Source organism: Oxyura jamaicensis, chromosome 11 (genome assembly GCF_011077185.1).
Source record: "Oxyura jamaicensis isolate SHBP4307 breed ruddy duck chromosome 11, BPBGC_Ojam_1.0, whole genome shotgun sequence".
Taxonomy (NCBI): Eukaryota; Metazoa; Chordata; class Aves; order Anseriformes; family Anatidae; genus Oxyura; species Oxyura jamaicensis.
In genome coordinates, this window is record NC_048903.1 from 3,522,717 (window position 1) to 3,536,541 (window position 13,825).

General features: G+C 44.0%; 1 long non-coding RNA gene across 1 annotated transcript in view; it reads left to right on the forward strand.

Moving 5' to 3' along the window:
- LOC118172930 overlaps positions 1–13,825 on the forward strand; it is an 82,962-nt gene that overhangs the window by 11,927 nt on the left and 57,210 nt on the right. The gene's annotated exons all lie outside the window — the stretch shown is intronic.

Genomic DNA, 13,825 nt, shown 5'->3' on the forward strand with positions numbered 1-13,825 from the left:
ACCAGGGGCGTTTGGTATGTGAGGACTGGCAGCCACAGCTCACCAAGGCAGCCAGTGAAAACAGCTCCGTGGCCATCCTGATATCTAACTGTTTTCGTTCTCTGTTAGCGGAACAGAAATTACATGGTGTTGTGTTGAGCAAAGTTTATTCTGCTGCAATGCTCAAAGGCCCCGTTAAGCTGTCAGATTGGTCTGCTCTGTCCCTGATTTTGCTCCGCCAAAATTTAACATGGTTTCAGTTCTCAAAGCCAAACCTTTCCAGATTGACCTCTGTCTCCACCCAGGTTAATGCCCTTCAGAAGGATTTTTGTGACTTCAAGATGTCATGATTGTCCCTCTGGGAGTGAGGGACTTGTTTTTCATCTTTTTTTTTTTTTTTTTTTTTAACAGTATGGTCCATACAAGTCCCCGTGGACCTCCAGGGCGTTAGTTTGCCCCGAATTCTGGCAGGAGGGGTGTACATGGCTGCTGGGCTGTAAGGAACAACTGCTGTGCTGCCCAGCTGATGTGACTCAGACTAAATCCAAGGCTGGGTGAGAGTCCTTGTGCAGATAAATTCATAGCAGTCTTCGTAAGTTATACATGGGTACTAGTGGACCTGACAGTGATTTTAATGACACTGGTGATAATGAGGAATGCAAGATAACTGGTCATCAGGGACAGCTCTTTTTTTGAGGTCTGTACAGCTGAGGATTATTTGTACTTCTAACAGTAATTTTTCCCATTACTACTTTTTTGAGGGAAAACACTGCAATTCCATCACAGATGGGATCAGGGACACTTTGGATTCACTTTCATGACACTCCTCTAATTTTTTTCACACTACCATTACTGATGTTTGCTTGTTAGATTACTTCTTGCGCTGTCCTGAGCGGCTGTGACCTGCCCTTTCCTCTGGTCGTGACCCAAGCCCAAACCAGGTTTCCATGTCAGCAGATGTGTCGCCAGGTAGTGTACTGTAGGTATTCCTCGTCCTGCTCCTGCTGCAGCATCCTGCTGGGGCTGAGCCTCTGCAGTCCATCTTCATGTGATGGAGCCCCCCCTAGAAAGGGGGAAGAGGGGAAACGGTTGTCTTACAGTACCTGTGATAGTGCTAAGTGGTGTGTAATGGATGGCACCGCGAGGCATCTGCTTCTGCTTGCTTCACTATTAGAGGCCAAAGAAAGGATGGGCAAAGGGATGAAGACAAATATGAGTTGTTACAACATTTGCCTTAAATTTGTCAGTCCCTTGTATAACATCTGCATGTTGTTTTGCTTCCTTCCCTGCCACTTTAGAGAACGCCAATCAGTGAGGAGCAGATAGCTCAGTTCATAAAGCAGCGCTTCTGTAAGCTGTGTGCTGTTGGGGAATGTGCTTCTGGTGGATTTGTTCCACGAAATGCAAGGGAAGGATTCATGAGTACATAAAATAACAGCCTAATCAAAGAAATAAACAAGAACAAGTCTGTAATCTTCACAAAATTGGGGGAAAAAAGTGCTTCTGATGGACTTGCTCCTACTGTTTTCTTTGTAGCTGTTTCCAGAGCTCAGACCATCTGTTCCTTGTTGTAGGTTGTTAAGTGAAATGTGCTGCCAATACAAATAGCTCTGCTTGATGTTTGTTTGCATAAATTGTTTTGAAAGCTTCATGACGAATTTTAAGGATTACTTACAGGGGTAGGACTCTGTGGAGGAGGAAATATAAATTTGATGATGCATGTTGGAATCCATTAATTTGTTTGGAATTTCTTATGAAAGAGAACATCCTATGCAGTTGTTGACGGGGGCAGGGAAACAATTTCATCTTGAGCCCAGAAGGTTGTGGGGACGATATGCTAACTTTGCCACATCGCGGCAAACGTGATCAGTCTGCTCGTGTCTTTCTGAGCTGAGTTGCCTTTACTTACCTAAGCTCTTCTCAGTGTTTCCTACTTGCAAGGCTCCTGAGCAGCGACATCTGGGTTTTCTCTGGTTTGGGAAATCGGGAGCTGGTTTTCTGAACCTTTTGGATATCAGGCAGTTGTGTGGGTCTTGAAATGAGTGACAAAGGGATGCAAGTGGAGGGGAGTTACACCTACTGCATGGTTTATTGCAGCTTCTGGGCTCACCTGGTGTCTGCAGCACTGTTGTGCCACACGCCCACAGCACACAGGGTGATAATCCCTTCTCCCAAAGCTGATCTCAGGGCTGACAGAAGGTGAGGGATGAAAGGTGCATAAGGAGAGACAGAGGACTCGATCCAAGCCACCCAAGTCGGTGGCAGAGCTTGCACAGCCAGACTCCATCCTGGCCCATGTGCATGATGGTGCTGCTTGGCTGGGAGCTGCCTGCAAGTGTCCTGCAGAAGCTCCTTGCTCTTGTATTCCTCCCCTTCAAGACTTAATTCTGGTTATCTTTGGCTTCATTGTTGAGAAGCATTGATTAGTTGGAAACCAGTTTCCATTGGACCTCTGGATGTGGATTCTGAATGCCTGGGCGGTCAGATGTTCCTCTTGTCTCTATGAACAGTCAGATGTTCCTCTTGTCTTTATGAAACTACATGGAAACCACAACTGCACATGCGTGCTCCTTTGCTGCTCATCACAGCTTCGCAGTGGTAATTCTCTGGTTTTAAGTGAATTGACCTGGCTGCTTTCATCTTCAGGTAATGCAGCCCCAGTTTATAATTCAGACCAGGAGCTTATGGAGATTTAGAAAGAGGCCCAGAGCTTTGCTTTACTGTGCCAGTTAAAGCATTTATACTGATGACAGTTAAATTGTTGAGGGCTCTGTTATTCATTTACATCACAGACACTAAGGTCCTCTGACGACCTACTGCAAATGTAAGCCAGATGTACCTAAACATATCTATTGTACATTTTACTTCATTTCAAACACTTCTCCTGACTTTCAACTCAAACCTTCTGTCTGTCTTGTCATGCTACAGTGTTTAATGATATTTTATTGCATTAGTTCACAAAACCCTTGAGTTTTTCAGTTGTCCTAAGCTAATGGACTGGATCTGTACCCATTTGCTAATACAAGATCTTTTTTAGTAGGTAGCAGAGCTATTAAACATAAATCAAGGTTTCCGATAAAATATTAGGTTTCTGCTGCATCTTACAAAAGGATAGCGTGCAGTTTTACCTGATTATTATATCTTACAAGCTATAGTTAAAGCTTGTTTGGGGATTTACTGCGTTCCATACCCAGTAATTTCATACAAATCCATAATGATTATTTTGTATGTTCCTTTCATTTAGCTCATAAAAGAAACCACATAGTTTGCTAGCTGCAGAAACAAGAGCCATCCCCTATTATTTCATCTGGAAGGATGCATTAAGAACTGGTGTTTTTAAAGGTATTTCTTCATTACTTAACCTGTGTAACAAAAAAAAAAATCAAGCAGGCAGTAAGGTGGTATCCTGCCTTAAGACACAGCCTGCCTGGTTTGCTACAGGGGAAAAAACAACACTTCAGTAGCATTATAATTTTTGTTCTTCTGAAAAATAGGTTAAAATAGTATAAACTTAAGGGAGATTTAAAATCTTCTCATACTAAAATCTTCTCATACCTTTGGGAATGAAACGAATGGGTGTTTCCTATTCACCTTTGGAGCAGGGTCTCTACCTTTTTGGTAGAAAAAGGTTGCTGCTTTGGCATGGTCTCTGGTCCCAGCTGTGGAAAGCACTTGAGCAGAGACTTGCCTTACTGCTGTTCTTGCTGCATCCCTCCCCAGCCAGGGTGTCTCCACTCCCTGCTGCTATTTTTAAGTATGTGCTCCAGTCCTTCTGAAGCAAATGTGATTGTGGTTAGGCCATCCCAAAGTAGTGCTCTCAATAGGAAGATGCTGACAGATGCTCCTGGTGCACACGCTGAGTAGGATGTAATGGGTAATTGCACCTTTATTTTTTATTATAGCAAGCTAAGAAATAGGCATCACAACTTGGTATCACTTATACTGGTGTAAATCTGGAGGAACTTTGCAAAAGCCTTTTAGAGCTGGTTTATAACCACCTAATGTAAAACAGCACAGCGTGGCTTGTTTCTTGGCCAGAAGGTCAATGCAGTTGACTGGAGCTGCTTGGGAACTTCTGATAAAAGGCTTATTTGGAAATGCTGTTGTGATCAAACGGTTTTAATGGGGGGAAAAAAACCTGTCCAATGAAAGTGAGATCCAAGTTAAAGGAGAGCAAGATGGGACTGGATACTTGAAGTAGTCACAAGGCTGTCCCCTGGGGTATGGGGGTCCCAGGTTCAAGTTCTCCCAGTGGGACTATCACAGGTCAGGCTTGTGGTTGGGCTTGTGGTTATAATGGGGTGAATGTGCCACATTCAGGGATGGAAGGATGAAATGTTTTGAAGCTTTGTACTGGAATGCAATGTGGAGTAGAAACCAGCTTGGAAACCTCAAACATTTCCTCGTGAAACAGTTGTTGTTTCTTAGCTTGCAGTACAACTGTTTTACTTCTTCAGGTTTCAGTTTCCTTGGATTCAGAGGCAGTGTTAGCAGCACTACCTCCTGCAGTCACTTACTGCTGCCTATCCACTGTTTCTGAACAAAGCAGTACATGAAACTGGGAACTCCAGAAAGTTCATCTCTTGGGCTGTTACAAAGGAGCAGGGAGATGATCACGCTTTACTGTAGGTTTTACAGAGCTGTTTCACAGTCCAAGTTAGGTCTGATGTTTGCATTTAAGTAGGTTTTTATTGAGCAAGCTTGCAAACACATCTTTGTGGTGGTTGGAGTCAGGCTCGTGATAACAGATGCCTTTATACTAGGTGATACCATGAGTGACCTTAGGCTCTGTTTCTCCAAAGAAAAACAATGTTAATTGTTGACTGTACATTATCATTTAAAATACAATGCTGTCCAAACACAGGAGACATGTCATTCTGTATCGCTGAGAAAACAGAAGCGAGCAATGGTTGCTGTGTTTGCTAATCAGTGGATAGAAGTGGTTTTTCTTTCAACATTTCCTCAACCAAAAAAAACCCCCACATCTAAGCTTCATAAGTAAACCACTAGAAATAACACTGTGAGAAATGTGATCATTTTAATGAGAATTTAGGAGACAGAATAAGTATTGTAGCTCGAGGTCACTCAGACTGTCGCTGAAGTGTGCTGCTGCCTGTGTGGTGAGTCTCAGCTTGTGATCCAAGGCATCTCCTACAGCTGGTAGGCTGCTGGGGCGTTCCTCCCCAAAGAGATGCTGACTTGGGGTCCATTTCCTTGGCTCTGGGGATGCCCCCAGCTCTCCACTGGATGTCAGTGTTCCCCAGGAATGCAGCTCCTGGAGCACTTATCTGGCAGTAAAAAAAAAAAAAAGGAAAGGGGGTAAGTAAAGAAAATTGAAGACCAAAACAACTTTGACTCCTAAGAAAAGTAGTTTAGAAAGGACAGTCTTGTGACAGTTCAAATCAGCCTTAATTATTACACAAACCTCAGCAGAAAAATTGTTTGCAGTAAAAGGCGTCTTATGTGACTTCCGGGCTCACATGCCAAAGGTTGGATTTAGTTTCAGAAAAAACAAATGAACATTCTTCACTCATCTCCCCACAGCCCTGATATTTTGATATGCTGCAGAGTAAGTGACTGTTTTTGTCTCTGACAGTTTTTTCTTCTTTCAATAGCCACAAAAAATATTTTTTCAAATCGGTGAAAGCATGAGCATGTCACTATATGATTGATTGCTTGCTGGGTTTCAGCCTTTGATAATTAGGCTCAACACAATGTCTCCTCTTCACTAGAGAATGGTATTGTGCCAGATTCAAACAACACATGAAAAATTGCAATCAGAAAATAAAAACCTTTTAAAAACCAACTGCTGCCATCTGTTGCGTGGTTCAGAAGGGAATGCAACAGTGGAAGAGGCACAGAGGGTTGGCAAACAGCAGGGGAAGTGGGAAGCTCCTCCATGGCCACCTCCTTCCCAGCTCACAGAAGGGCCTCCAAGTGAAGCTGTTGTGACCTTGGTCCTCTTTTTTTCCCTCTGTAACTGAAACAGTCATAAAGGGGGAATTTCAACGGGATTTTGCTGAACAACCAGGTGGGATTTCTAGCACGTGTCCAGCTTTAGCTTTCCAGATTCTAGCTGTGAATGTGTTGAGTGGGAAGACGTAGGCCTGTGTCGTAGTGAGAACACATTGCCTCTCAGCAAAGGGGCTGACTTCTAAATTGAAGTCCAGAAGATGTTTCTGGCCCTGGTATGGGGTATATTTGAGCCCTCTTCCCAGTTCAAAATGTGACCCCCAAACCTGAAGTACATCTTCCTCCCATACTTGCCTAGCAATGTTAAAAAGCCTCGTCTTTGCCAACAAAACTGACTTCTCCCAGGCTGTAGAGTGGTTAGCTTCCCCTTGTCCACGAGATGAGCTGAGCCCTGAGCCTGGTGGCCACAGCAGATTGAAGAAAGGGTTTCTGGGTGAAATTGGACAAACCTGGACAAAATTGGCTTATAGACAAAATGGAGGCTGCTTCTCAGATTGTCATACAGTAAGCCATTTCTTCAACCAAAAGCAGCAGCAAGATGTACTTGTTAGAAGCTCTATAACCTCTGAGCTCCCAGAAAGCTGAACTGGAGGGCTGAGTGAAAAACCCTTCTGAAATTTGGTTGCTTTAACACTAGTCATGGTTGTTAGTGCTGTCCAAGTAAGCTCCTGCATTGTCTTCCGTAAGCTCCTACGGGCTCCCATGTAAAAAGCCAAATATTTGCTTTGGTTTTGTCTCTGACTTTGTTTCATTGCATTTCACTGCCTAAACTGTCATAATATAGTGGGTCATGAGTTAAGGTATTTAATGTCTCAAAGGTAGGCAAACAAAAACTGTGTGAAAGTAGGTTACTGTTAAGATGTTTTTTCTTATGAATGTAAACAACTGGTGCCCATGCGACCATGATGAATTTTAGCAGAGGCCATGGTGCTAAAAGTAGGGTCGTACAACAGCCGGTGGAGTCACAGCCTGAGCCATTCTGAGTTACAGCAAGAAGACTGGACCTTGTGGTGTTTAGGTAGGATGCAAAGTCATTTGAGTTGCTCTTTTTAGGCTTCTAGATTAAATTATCATCTGCAAGCGAAGAACAGCAAACAGAATAAATACAGCAAGGGGGATACTTCCCTGTAGCTTTAGCAGTGGATTGTCTGACACTTAAGGCAGCTTTTGCAGATTGCTAAAATATTTTGTGAATTGGATGCAGCTGTGGGAGCTGCTTGATACGGAGCTGAAAGCTGACCTATCCAGCAGGGCCTGTATGCTTGTGATGAAACATGCTGAGAGGCTCCTTCCTCCCCCTAGCTTGTCTGAGGTGTCGATACCTGTAAAGCTCTGAATGTGCCAGAAATTAAGGAAAATAAACCTAGAGAACTAGGCTGCCTCTACTCAGCTGCAGTAATGAGCTGAAGGCTCCAACCCACGAAGGAGCAGAGCGCTGTGGCCTGCCCGACTGCTGGGATGGATGCAGCACGCAGCCTGCCGAGAGGCCAGGCCCCCACATTCCCTGCCAACATACAGCGGTGGGAAATCACTGCTAATCACTGCTGGGCTGCTAATTTCGTATGTGATTCTTTGTAAGTGTAATCTTTGCCATTCATTCCTACAATGTGTTTTCTTTCCTCGTGGCTACCTCACCGTGTTTATTTGATCGCACTGAGAACCCCCATCTTATCTGGGCTTCAACTTCTCCCTTTTGAAAGAGATAACGGAGGAAGAGGGGCTCAGAGCAGGGAGGGAGAGTGCTTTTGTGGGTAAATATCCTATTTGCATCTGCACAGTTAGTCACAGTTGAATATTAAAACCCTTGTTATTTGGAATATTAAAGCAGCACCTTGTTATTTTCAGCAGCCTTTACAATGTGAGACTGAAATGCTGTTTAATTTTTACTGGAGCTATAGTTCTGGTGTTTTTTCCTCCAAGAAAGATACTCAAGTTGCTCCACACTGGGAGGTTTACTGAGTTCACATAATGCATACATGAATTAGAAACAAATAGGCTTAATTTCCTCAGGTCTTTCTCGACTGTTAATGGTTAAGCCTTGCTAGGGGATTGTGCTTCTTTCTTTACCAGTTCTCTCTTCACCTAGAACAACATTTTTACTTCATACAGTCACTCAGGAAAAAAAAAAAACTTGCTTTGTAAGTGACCCTTGACTGTATTGGCTCTCGTGGTTGACCCTAGGTTAAAGGATACCAAGATAGCTCGAGCCTGCTTTTTGTCAGCGTTTCCACTCTACAGGAACTCCTGGAGATGCCTTGGTGGGAATCCAGTGATAAAACCGGAGCTCATTTCTCACAGAAAGGAAAACAAAACCGAGGAAAGAATGTTTCCTGCTACTCTTTGGTCAGTCGATAAGCTTAATTGGCCAGGCCTGCCTGCTGTACATTGATTGTACCTGCTAATAAAAGAGCTATTGATTGGCACTTTATTTAGCACTGGCTTGCATGGACTATAGCTCCTGCTAATGTTATTACTACATCAACCTTTTCCTGTTCCCCAGCTCTTTAGCACCATAAATTATGTCAAATGCCACCAGTGTTTTCAGTGTTCTTGGACTTTTGGACAGTTGCCTTTACATTTTTGACCTCCTTAGTACACAGTGTGTCATCCCTAATAGGTGTGAAAACGTTTAATAGGATGCAGGCGGAATGGAGATGCTGTGTTGGTATGGAAAAGGGCTGTAATTGTTATGCCTACATTTTATGTTTTAATTGGATCTCAGAAATCAAATAAATTGATATTTTGACATCTATTTAACATGACTGTGATTAGTGAGCAGTGGTGGCAGATTAATGGAGACAAATACCTGTATTTGGAAACTTGCACTATCTTCATGACCTCGTTATTACCAGTAGAGGTTGGCATACAGGCTCCTGTCTATGTAGAAAGCCCTGAATACAGTAAAGATGGGGATTAGCTAAACAGACTAAAAGCCAACATCTCCAGCACGTGGTCATAAAACAGCCATTGATAGGACCCAGCACAACAGGCCCTGCCACAGTTTGAGTTCTGCCTGAGCTACTCTGCTGCCCAGTGGTGTCTTCTGAAGAAAATGTCTGAGATGAGCAAGAACTCATCACTAGTGTCAGCACTAGTGGTTTACGTTCTGCAATAATAGCCAGCCTTGGGAGAGACTGCTTGGGAAGCCTGTCCTCTGGTGTTGTGGTGGGAACTGGAAGGTGGTGTGGTCCCCAACCCCTGGTCTTGTTCTGCTTTTCCAAAGAGAATAACTCACTTTTATGGACTGAAACAGTAATATACTTTCACTTTTTGCTTTCCTGTACTTTAACCAGGCATACAGATACTTGTATGCATCATGGCTGGTCGGGGTTGCAGGCTTGCAAGTAGCTCTTAGGAAACTTTCCCTGAAGTATGTGCCAGTAGAGAATGATGGTGTCAGGAGCCATCATGCATGCCCGTGTCTGGTAGTTCACAAACCGAGTTGGGCTATAAAGGAGTTCACCGGTCTTTTTATGTGTTTATTAGAAAAAAACAGTAACCTTGCTAGCAACTATTTTCCAAACATCCATTTCAAAAGTAGGATTGGTGTGTTTTGCAGGAGAGTGGAATGAGTTGAAAGAAAGTTTTACCATGCTTAAAAAAAAAGTCTGATTTATTCTCTGGAATACTTGCTTTCTCCACTGCTTTAGTTTATAACATTTAAGTTTTACTTTGTATGAAGAATCATTAAAATCTATATGCAGGTGTACTGATAGCTATGTTGTATTTAGTTTAAAAGCCTCAATTTTGAGAGAAACAAAGTAATGCATTCTGAAATGCGGACCCTTTAGTTTACACCTGAATGTATTTCTGGCATAAGAGCATGTGCACTGGTGCATGCTGTAGGAGTTTCTTGCAGACAGCTAAGAAATTAGAGCCACTGAATAGTGTCATAGACCTGCATTGCAAACCACCTTCACTTCAGATATAGGATCCCTGCTAAAATACTAAGGGAAAGATTTGGTCAACCTAAAAGCTGGGAGGGAGGCATGGCTATGACTGATACTCAAACATTTTCATTTTGCCCCCCTTGCCCATCAAATTATCCTTCAGATGAAAAACTTCCTTGCATTTAATTAAATGTTGGAGATTTGTTTTTCTCATATCAAAGGCCTTCTATCATTTGTTTCTACAACTTTTTAAAGAACCTTTGTATTCAGTGGCTTTTCAAAAGAAAGTTTAGATTTCAAAAATAGGACTAGATGAGATCCAGGAGAAAATAGCATTTACTTCCCAGCTCTAGAGGTTTAATCTCAAACACCAGCATGTAAGGGTCGTGACTGTAGGCAGGAAAGCCCAGGACCTTGGTTTCAGTGTAAATATGAATTTTGTAGAGTGGTGCTAATTTATAGCAGGGGAGGCTCCAGCTCTGAACTTGTGCAGACCTGACCTCCCTTGTGACTTAGTCTTACAGCTTCCCTCTTCCTTCTCCCGTTATAACAGAGATGATGAGGAGGAACAAAGTCTCACAGTGTTAAAGCTGAAGCTTACTGTACGTAAAGGGAAAAAAAAAGAACAGAAGCCTTAATGTGTGTGCTCTCTGTATACTTGTTGTGTGTGCAGTTTATTATGCTAGCTGCTTGCTGAGTTCCCTCGCAGGGCAGAGATGAGTGTCATGGTGATGCCGGCTGTGGTTGCACTGCTGGGCTCTCCTGAAATAGCACCAGTGTGGAAAGAGCCCATGCTGTGCAGCACAGGGGGACCGGGCTGCTGCTGGAGACCTGCAGCAGTTGTGGGAACTCTGCTCTGCCTGCACACACCGCAGCTGGCGGCAGCTTGGGGTCCTGCCAGCCTGGCTCCCTCTTGCAGGGCGAGGCTCTCCAGGATTCCCCTGCCAAGCTCCAGCTGCCTACTGGAGCAGCGAAAGCCAGGGTTAAAATGAGGACTGCACAATATGAAAGTGCAGCGTGCCCTGCTGTTATAACAGGGCTGCAGCTACTGCAGACAGGAGTGACATCCCTGTGTGTGAGCACTGATGAGATGCATATAGGAAATGCTCTGAGAAATTCCTGTAACAGTTCAGGGCAAATCCATGGAATAAGACCCTTAACGGGGAAGCTTAGGGAAATGAGGGTGTGCCTGCCAGTAGAATGATGTTGACACATGAATCTAGACTTCAAAGAATCCAGACCTCAAAATGTGAATGTGAGTGGCTGGGTTGGAAGCTGAGGCCAGTCTTCTGCTGTCGTGCTGTTCTTGCACTGAGCATGGCTCCTGGGGGAAGGCACCGTTCTTTAACTGGTACAAGTTAAAAATCGGTGACTAATTGGGAATTATTGTTCAAGGCTCAAAATGCAACTTTACCAGTTGCGTTCAGATATACCAGGGTGTGTTTGACAGTGCTTCATACCTCACAGCACTCCCAAGGCAAGTATTAATTGCCCCATAAAACACGCTCTGTCGTGTCTTGCAGCTCAATGTGTTACATGTCTGTGCAAACTTGTTTTATAGCCCTAACAGCCCACTACTGTTTCTGAGAAATGTTTTCCTTTTAATGGGGGAAAGAAAAACAACATTTAAAAGTATTATAACGGTGACAAGGAAGAAAGAATGCGATAGAATTTCCACTGGCCAGAAAAGCCCTTGTGGATTAAGCACCTGCTATTAATGGGTGCACGTATATCATTCATATTAAGGAGTCTTCTGTCTGGAGACCAAATCCATCTCCTCTAACTTGAGGGGTTACCTGATACCTGGGGCAAACATTGTCTTAGCTTGGCCTGGGGCAGGAGCAGGAGGCTGGGTGCAGCTGCAGCCTGTCCCAGGGCTCAGCGGTGCTGGGCTTGGTGCTGAGAGCCTCATGGTCTTGTTGCAAGGGAAAGCCACTTGCTGTGGGTCTGACTGTTACTCATCTAAAATGTTTCCACAGTAATTATAGCAATTGCGAACAACAAAGTAGACCCTTTGGGGACAATTTTAATTGTCCTCTCCCCGTTCCCACTCCCACATCTCCAGGAATGAGATGAGCGTGCCAGCAGGCAGATCGCAGCCTTGCCTTGGGTTTACACATGGCACAGCTTCACTGAGGTCAGGAAGGATGATTTCCAACGTCTAATCAGAAGCATGTGGCTGAGTCCGTGTGGAGCCAGGGCCCAAATAAATGAGAATATCCCTGTGTGTGTCCTACTGCGAATCCATCCTTCCTCTTAGGTACCTGTGCTGCACTGCAAGTTTCCTTCTGTGCTGAATGGGAAGAAAGGCTCTTACCTGCAAGATTACCTGAGGTTAACTATCCCCTCCCTTCTCAAAACTGCTTTTGAGGTTAATCCTTATGACTGGGGCTAGCTTACTTCATCCCGTTCCTACCTGGTTGTCTTAGACCCATAACAGTGAGCAGGCCTGGGGCCATGCCCCCGTATGGGGCTTGGAACGTGCTGCTTCTCTCTAAAAGGTATTTTTAGCCTGTTCCCCCATGCAATAAGTAGTTAATACTGGATTTAGTACCTGCTGTGCTGTGAGCTATTACCTTTGTGATATGGGAGCATTTTATGGCCACTTTTCACTCCATACCGCTGGCAGAATGATTTCATGATGTGTATAGATGTTGAAGATTCAGACCTCAGATTTGTCGATGTGTTGCCAAGTATCTAGCATAGGCACCCAATTAAACTGTGATTTAGTTTTTCTTGGTGTGTGCTTTACTAAATCTGGATGATTTTTCAGCTTTTAGCTCAAAAGTGAGGAAAGATCCAAAGATATTTAATTGACAAGTCTCTGGCAAGGAGACCCAACTGAAGCTTACTCATTAAAAATGGCAAAAACCTAAGTTTCTCTGTGAAAACTAAACCGAAGGACTTACTGAGATTTGGGCCAGAGCTTGTGTTCCTGCGTATGCTATGTAACATACACAGCTTCTGTGCCTAATAAACGTGGTATTTTCAGGCCCTGCTGCTGCACAGTAGTTGAGCAGGAAATTGTCTTTATTTGCAAGTAATGTGATGTGAAGTGAAGGGATACTCTAATTTACGAATAAGTAAATCTTGCCTTTACAAGACTTAATCCCATTACGTATAAATAGTTTTCAATTTACAGTTGTAAAATCAGTTGAAGTTAGAACCTAATTCATAAACATTTTGAAGATTTATGATATGTTCCCGTTGTGTTCTCTTCAGGACAATAAGGAGCATGCCTCCCTCGCCCATGTAAATTACCTGCAGGGAAATCCATTTTTGTGATTTATCTGTCCTCGCTACCCTCGCTCGCAGGCTAATGTATCTGAGAGCTTCAGTGCAGAACAGTCCTTTAAATCAAGGGAAAATAAGGAGGTTTGTTAGAGCGGATTAAGCAGAAGTTTAGGGGGGCAGTTGCACGGAAATGTGTGTTGCATGCTTGCTGCTTCCAAGAGCCCAACTTTCAGGGCGGGCTGGGTGCTCAGCACCATGGGGCAAGGGGTGGGAGGCTCACCCTGGTGCACCCACGGGAAGCACAGGAAGGTGGCTGCTTCCGAGGTGCTGTAACCAGCGTGTCAGAGGCTAAAGTAGGCCCAACAGAGAGGCTTGAGGAGGAAGACTATGCAGTTTAACACTAGTACTGCAAGGAAGCTTCTGCTTTCTGTCAGAGCAACGAGATTAAAAATCACCCAATGTAAAGCATGGATTCAAATCATGCGGCTAGCAGATCTTCCAGGTGAGCTCACACAAGGAAGGGAGTGTGGCATGCTTTGTAAGAACTGTGGTGCATTGTATTTCTGGTGTGTACAATGTCTAGTTCTTCCAAAAAGGTTGTTTTATTATCCTGGGTAGTTGTATTTAAGCTTCAGTTTCCTGCCTGGGTCTTACCTCCAATTCCCAGGTCACATTCAGGCAGTAAATGCTGTTAGGGGCAGCAGCTGCCTGCCTTGCTGAAGCTGCAGGAGGGACCAGCATCTTGGCAA